The following is an 8,218-nucleotide window of genomic DNA, read 5'->3' as shown; positions in this document are numbered from 1 at the left end:
TCATACTGTAAGTCAGCCACGACTGAGATAGCTGTGAGTGCTCACCAGCCCATAGGCAGAGGACTAGAACTACCTGGCAGCCTAAGTACTCACCTAGTCAGCAACCTCAAGGTAGAGTGCAAGAGGAAACTCTTCTACTGGAAAAGTTCAAAATGAAATCTTAACTTGTTGATCCAGTTATACTTGAATAGAAAAAGTTGATGATCTTTTTATGATTGACAAAAGAAATTGCAATTAAAATGAAAAAAATAAATTTTTTGTAATCTTCTAGAGTGAGGGAGGAACTGGCATAGCTAAACTGGTATAAATCCAGAACAAACAAAGACCTAATGGTGCATGGAAACTATTTTAGGATTCTCCTGACTGATTTACAAAATTCACACTGTCATCAGAAACAAGAGGCTCTATTCTGAGATTTAGGGACTTGATGGATCCTTTTAGGAGGACTATCATAGGCAAATGTATTCCAGGTTAAAGGGCATAAAGGAGTAAGAAGAGTGAAAGCACCTCAAATCCACTTAAGACCTGAAGAGGAGAGAAGCATAGTTCCTTCCCCTTTCCCTTCTATGAGATGAGCACCCTTCAGTCCATGGAGGTCTCATCTACATTTGTAATGTCTGACTGTTTTAGACAAGACTTAATCTGCTGTTAGTAGAACAGTGGCGGTCACTGCTCTGTTCCAAAGGGCGATAAAAAGATCCAACTTCTAAACCTCCCTAATTAGTGCCTCTGCATTCTAAAGAACTTTCTCAGTTAGTACTGTGATCAAATGAAATGACAATGAACTCCTCCAGGGCCCACAACAGCTGGCCTTGGGCCAAGCAAGGCCAAAAACCTGGAACGCAATCCAGGTTTCCTGTGTAGATGGCAGAACCATCTCATCAAATACTTGAAACACCATCTGCTGCCCACGATGTGCTTTAACAGAAAGCTGGATTCAGAAACTCATATGCAAGCAATGCAATATGCGATGTGGGTGGCCCAAATGGTACCTTAAGCTTTGTGTCAAACACCCATCTCCCACTAAAGCACATTTTAGTTTAATTTGGGTTTTAGTTTTACAGAAATATTCTACCTACAATATTTATTTCAAGTTTTAGAATTGCATTAGCTGTAGTAACAACCCTAAAATTAGATACTAGGTCATTGTAAAACGTTATTTTTTCCTCACAATGATTTCAAAAATAACTTTTTAGCTTATTTTCAAATTAATGATCCAGAATTGCAGATGGCTGATGCTTGTGACTCCATCATCTTCACATCTGCTTCAAGCTTATCACACTCATCTGTTGATGGCCAGAGGAGGAGGGGTAAAGAATGTTCTGAGTAGAAACAACTTTAGTAGACAGCCATTTCTGCTACAATACATAACAACTGTTAGGCACATTATGCAACATTACCATTAGCTAACACTAAATACTGCCCAAGTACTTTATATTCAAGCCACACAACTGCAAAGTAGCTAAGTCTTTGGGACATTTTTTACCAAGCCTCTGTTGCTTTCAATGCCATGCTACTTTTATTTGCCAACTCCAGCCAGGCCTACCCTGCTGGACTCTCCCTCTGTGTGTGTGTATGTGTACATGTGTGTATATAACTGTGACTTTCAAATAAATTAATAAGCATTTTATTTAAAGATTCTATTCTTATTGGAAAGGCAGATTAGATTTACAGAGAGAAGGAGAGACAGAAAATCTTCCATCTGCTGGTTCACTACCCAAGTGGCTGCAATGGCCAGAGCTAAGCCAATCCAAAGCAAGGAACCAGGAGCTTCTTCTGGGTCTTCCATGCAAGTGCAGGATCTCTAAACTTTGGGCCATCCTCCACTGCATTCCCAGGCCAAATCCATTGAGGCTAAAAATGCCCCCCACTGGTCGAACTTAACTTGTCCTCCATCTGGAATTTCACCACTAGTTTTGTCATACCCAAAGGTACTATTCTGACATATATCATTAATTTTTGTAGGGTCTTGACCCATAAAACATAAATAGTCTATTGTCTAAATATGCACATGAAGAACCCAGGGTTTAATGTAAGTGCTAAGTAATCTTGGGTGATTGCACACATATATGATCTACAAAATGTTATTACTAGCATCTAATTCACAGAACACAATTTTGACTTCTTTTATGTTCATACATTCATATTTTATTTCAACTGGACCCACCTGTGGATGGGCTCAAAGAGCAGTTAAAATATTCCAAATCCTCTCTGCAGTATTACTATCAATCCTAGAAGTTTCTAAGGGTCAGTATAAAATAAGGTTGGTTACATGACTGAAACGAATAACTGTTCATGAAGGAAGAAGTAAAACTAAACCACAGTGACTCATATGGATTAAAGTTACCACAATTGAATAAGTTGAATGAGAAAATTCAGATAAATTTGTAAATCAGATCTTAACTCCAAAATATTTACCTTTTCCTCTGAATAACTACTTTTAAGAGAACTCTAATCATCCAGAACTCTAGCCAATCAGCACTTCAGTGTCCACAGGTTTCTAGAATTTCATTGCTGGAAGGAGCAGTCAAGGAAACTAATAAAAGTTAATATTTATTGAGTTCTTGCTAAGTGCCAATTGCTCTGCCCAAGTAGCCCAGTTTCATCCTCACAGGGGCTGTTATTATACCTATTTGGCAGATAATGGTGAACAAGACTTGGAAAGATTGATGTTTATTGTCCCAGGACATTCAGATAATAAATGATGGAGTCAATCTGGTCTTCAGAAGCCCACACTTCAATCTACTATCTGAGATAGCAAATTCACTCTACAGTAGTCTTTCAAAGGAAGAGCATTAAAAAAAATGTCTTGGAGTGAGTGCTGTGCCAGCCTCCCATATGGGCATAGGTTCAAGTCCAGGCTGCTTCACCTCCGATCCTGCTCCCTGCTTTTTTAGACCTAGAAACAGCAGAGGAAGGTCCAGGGCCTTGGGCCCCTGTACCCATGTGAGACACCCAGAAGAAGTTCCAGATTTCTGGTTTTGAACTAGTTCTGCACTGTTCTGTCTTGCCTTCTCTCTGTGTATCTCTGCCTTTAAAATAAAAATAAATAAAACTTTATTAAAAAGAAGAAAAAACAAAGAAACAAAATTCTAATTGTTGGGTTATAAAGTTTATCAGAATATTACTAAGGAAATTTGAGTGCTTTTATGCTGATAAAATCCCAGTAAGCAAGTGAAATTCTTTGTCTTCATTGAAAAGGATATCCAATTAATGGAATGGGAGATGCGAGAAAAAAAACTTTGGGAGACCTCAAATACCCCTCACACACTCTACATGTTATTCACAAACTTTCAGAGTAAGTGAAAAGTAAAATGTAGGTTTTTTTCTTTTAGAATTTGACTTAATTTATCCATTTCTATATTTAGTTTACAAATAATGAACCAATAAGTAGTAAACCTAGACTGCCTTGTAGTCCATCTAGACATGGGCACATTTCCTCTTGCAGGTGAAATTGACATAGACAAATGAGCAATGAATCAGAAAAACATGGTGAATTACCAAACTACTTCCATGTCAACTCTGAAGAATAAAAATGCCGCAATCACATCAGTCCTCAGTTTGAGAAGACAGAAAGCCAGAGTGAAGGAAACAAAGTGAGGGAGTGATGGTGAGGATCAGACAGCCATGTAGCCACTAATATGACAACGGCCTTGTCACAACTGCCAATCCCTTAGAATGCTTCAGAAAGCCCACAGCACTCCCAGTTTAAAAGCAGCCAAAGTGCAGGAAACTAACCTATGCAAAAAAAAAAAAAAAAAAAAAAAAAGCAGTGATTATTCCAGAGTCCATTTTAGAACTTCTCCTTATTGGTTCCTAATGCAGAGATCTATGGCATTAAAAAAAAAAGGATAAAATAAAGTTAAAATACAATACAGCCTCTGGCCAGGGATGAACTGTGGGCTCAGTTGAGCAGGATAGCTGAGCCTATACCCCAGTCAGAACAGTGGAACGACTATTGCTGCTACAGAGTTTGCAAGCTGTTCTGTTTTGCAAGCCATGAAACATAAGTAAAACAAGTTTTCCAAAGCTTACTAAAATCTGTCTTCAGTAATAGCTATTACAGAGGTGAGTTTGAACTCAAAATGACAAAACAAGAAGTTTATTAGCACTAAGTATAAGCCCTCCTGCTAACAAAGAAAAAAGGTGAGATGCTCATCAATGAACTATGCTCTTAAATCAACCACACCAATGAGTACCTCCAAACATAGCAACCAAAATTAATGAAGATACAGATTTACTACAAGGTCAAGCTGAAGAATGAAGTAAGTGTATTGGGGAATTTTCAGTTCACATTAGCGTATATATGAGTACCAACTTCTTTTAAAAACGCCTCAAAGCTACAATTTTTAAAGATTTATTTTTACTTATTCAAAAGGCAGAGTAATAGACACAAAGGGAGACACATAGAAACAATTTTTTTGTCTGCTTGCTCATTCTGCAAATGTCTGCAATAGCCAGGTTGGATCAGAAAAGCAGGAGGCAGGAAGAGCATACAGGTGTCCCACATGGGTTTCAAAAACCCAAATACTTGGATCATACTCTACTGCTTTCCCAGGTGCTTTAGCAGGGAGATGGATCAGAAGCAGAACAATTGGGATTTGAACTGGTGCTACAATAAAGATGCTGGCTTTATCTGCAGCAGCTTTTAATGCACTGTGCCAAAATGCCAGCCCTAGAGCCACATTAAAAAAAGAAAAGATTTATTTATCTTTATTAGAAATCCAGGTTTATAGAGAGACGAAAGACAGAAAGATCTTCCATCAACTGCTTCACTCTCCAAGAGGCCAGAAAGGCTGCAGCTGAGCCAAAATGAAGCCAGGAGCCAAGAGCTTCTTCTGGGTGTCTCATGCATGTGCAGGGTCCTAAGGCTTTAGGCCATCCTCTGCTGCTTTCCATAAGCAGCAGAACTGTATGGGAAATGGAGCAGCTGGGACAAGAACCAGCACCCATATGGTAACCCGGCACATGCAAGGCAAGTATTTAACCACTGAGCTATGGCAGTGGGCCTCCAGAGTCACATTTAAAAAAAAATATTTGCTCATTGACATTTCAATTTTAGTTTGTATACAGGACCGGCTGCTATATACCTTAAAATGGCTATAAGGTACCATTCAGCTGTCTCGTGTCTATTTCATTTTAGTATTTAGCCATTTGTTGTGTTGAAGTATAATTTTACTGATCTTGGCAGATTTTAGGACAATCTAGACTGGCTTGTAACTCTAACAAGACATTTGTCAACAATTAAGGTGCAGAACATTTTTTTTTGGAGGGGGTTGGGTGTGCAGGAAAGTCCCCAACACCACGGTGAAGAGTGACTAATCTTCGTGTCCCACCCAGTGAGGCATGAGCAAATCCATGCCAGCTCTTTCCTGTCAGATTCCAAGCTCTACTTTTTGTTGCTTGTCTATTTATTTTAGGTTTTTTTTTTAGTTTGTATGATTGTTTGCTATGAGGGGTTTTCGGAGCGATCCTGATGGTCATTGCAAGGGAGGGCAGGGGTCCAGAGGTGGAGCCAGGCTCGGACCAGAGAAAGCTCTCCTCCCTGGTCCTGAAGGACGTTTATTGTTCTTCTGTTTCTGCGGACCACTCAGGGCTTCTGGTTGTCTTTCCGATGACGTTGGTTTCTGTACGGTAGTGTTTGGACTTCTTCCATCTCCTGCGGAAGCTCCGGTTGGGGGTGGGTGACCTCAGAGTACTCGGCCTCCGAGGGCATCCAATTCCCTGTGGCTTCCTTGGCAGTTGGGATATAGTCCTTGTTGCTTGTATTAATAGTTTGTGGTGAAGGTCTGGGAGTCTTCATGGTTGGGATCCAGGCTTTCTCCTTGCCACCTGCTCCACCCCGGAACTTGTTTTTTGTTTTTTTTTAACATACTGGTTACGCAAAACCATGTCAATTCCATAATGTTGCAAATTGCTGTTAATGTTATATTGGGACTCTTAATTGACTGGGATGATATTCTACCAGCTCTAACTTTGGACCAGAAATGGTCTCCCCAAGAAACTGTTCAATCCATCTGGACAATAAGTAGCTGGACTCTATGTTTGGTATATGTTTGCAAGGAAAGAATCTTGATTGAATTTGAACTGTAATACTGCACCAAGGTGGAGGAATCCACCAGGGGGGAGGGGCGTGGGAAGGGGTGGGGGGACTCCCAGAGCCTATGAAACTGTCACATAATGCAAAATAATTAATAAAAAAAAAAGTAAAAAAAAAAAACATAAAATAAAAGAAGACCTGGAAACTTAAAAAAAATATATTTATAAAAAGTAAAAAAGAAATAAAAAGGAAAAAGGAATGAAGGGGGGAAAGGAAAGACAATTTGGTAATAATTCTGGCTCACTAGATCTGAATATTATTAAATCAACTAAGAAAAGACATAATATTGGGAATACTTTACAAAGAATATTCTATCCTTTCCCAAGCAGACCTCTAGGAAGAAATGAAAGTGATGCTTGTCTTTGCTGGTTCAAGTCCCAAATGTTCCACTTCCAATCCAGCTTTCTGCTAATGGCTTAGGAAAAGTAACCAAAGATGGCCCAAATACTTTCACCCAGTGGAAGACCCAGATGCAGTTCCTGGCTTCCACCAGGCCCATCCCAAGCCATTTGGAAATAAATCTCTCTCTCTCGTCTTCTCCTTATCTTCCTCCTCTCCCTCCCTGTAATTCTTTCAAATGAATAAGTAAGTTTAAAAAAAAATAAACAAATAAAGATGGGAGGTCCAGTGCAGTAGCCTAGTGGTTAAAGTCCTCACCATGCATTTGCCAGGATCCCATATGAGTGCCAGTTAGTGCCTCACTGGCCCTGCTTCCCATCCAGTTCCCTGTCTGCGGCCTGGGAAAGCAATCCAGGATGGCCCAAAGCCTTGGGACCCTGCACCTGCGTGGGAGATCCAGAAGAAGCTCTGGATCCTGGGTTCGGATAGGCTCAGCTTCTGCCATTGCAGCCACTTGGAGGGTGAATGATTGGACAGAAGTTCTTCCTTCCTGTCTCATCTTCGCTCTGTATATCTTCCTTTCCAATGAAAATAAATAAATCTTTTAAAATAAATAAATAAAAAGATGGGGATGGCAGTATGTGGACAAAGCTACCATCTACAGCTCTGGCATCCCATATCGGTATTTGTTTGTGTCCTGGCTGCTCCATTTCTGATCCAGTTCCCTACTGGCAGTGTGTGAAAAACTGAGGAAGATGGCCCAAGTCTTTGGACTGTCAACCATGTGGGAGACCTGGCAAAACTCTTGGCTGCTGGCTTATTTAGCCACACCATCGCTCCCATTTGGAGAGTAAGTCAGTAGATGAAAAATTCTCTTCATCTCTTCTTCTTTTTTTATAACTCTTTCAAATAATTAAAAAATAAATCTTTTTTTCAAGGGGTACCATTCATCCCATCAGTACTGACACTTCACATAGACTATTCTTTCTGCATAAGCTCCCACATAAGTCACAGTCTTAAAACCAAGGAGCTCTTTAGCTGAAGAGAGTGAAAGTGTAAAATTAAGAAGAGAGGGAAAGTTGATTTCTCAGTTTTCTCTGCCCATTGGAAAACTCTTTGTGACTTTGAAAAGAATCTAGAAAAAGAAGAGTAAAGGGTTTAAGAAGCAGTACCTTAGTGTGAAGAAAAGATTCCTTGAGGCTCCTGCATAGTAAATCCCATTTATCATGGTAAAGAAGCAAGAAGACTTGATTAAACAGTGTTTGCCTGAAGCAGACCTAAACTGTTAACCTGAAACTAAATGATTCAAATGGTAGTTTCAGGATTTACATGAAAGATGTTACATAGCTCAAGTTCTCAAACAACTATCATTAGCCCATGCAGCCTAATGTGATTCTTTTCCAATTAATTGCTCAGTAACCATTTGTTGAAATGAAATTTTTTATCTTCATTTGCTTTGTATGCCACAATTAGAAATGCCTGCATTAACAGCTGTGGAAAAATAAATTAACATGCCCTTGAAAACTGAATGCTGCTTAATTGCAGAATATTCCTACTTAAGCTGGGATACAGTATTACAACAGCCCTACTATATATCCCACCAGCCAGTTTTCCTGTCAGTTTAGTAAGTTTCACAATGACACTAGCATATGGACAACATATGACATCCGGGAGATCTTGGATTCACCCTTTGGCTCTCCGCCTTCATGCCCAGAGTGTGGCCCTTAAATCCATCTTCCTAAGATACTGCAGGAAATGCTTGTGTGGCCAACTAGTTCC

The 8,218-nt window shown here is 39.7% G+C and overlaps 1 pseudogene; it reads left to right on the top strand.

Annotated features, from left to right (window-relative positions):
* The first annotated feature begins 1,228 nt into the window (after window positions 1-1,228).
* LOC131480307 (mitochondrial import inner membrane translocase subunit TIM14-like) lies at window positions 1,229-4,264 on the top strand (annotated as a pseudogene).
* Window positions 4,265-8,218: the final 3,954 nt, after the last annotated feature.

The sequence above is a fragment of the Ochotona princeps genome, chromosome 5, assembly GCF_030435755.1.
Source record: "Ochotona princeps isolate mOchPri1 chromosome 5, mOchPri1.hap1, whole genome shotgun sequence".
Taxonomy (NCBI): Eukaryota; Metazoa; Chordata; class Mammalia; order Lagomorpha; family Ochotonidae; genus Ochotona; species Ochotona princeps.
The sequence above is the reverse complement of the archived record's forward strand: the minus strand, read 5'-3'. Positions and strand labels throughout refer to the sequence as shown.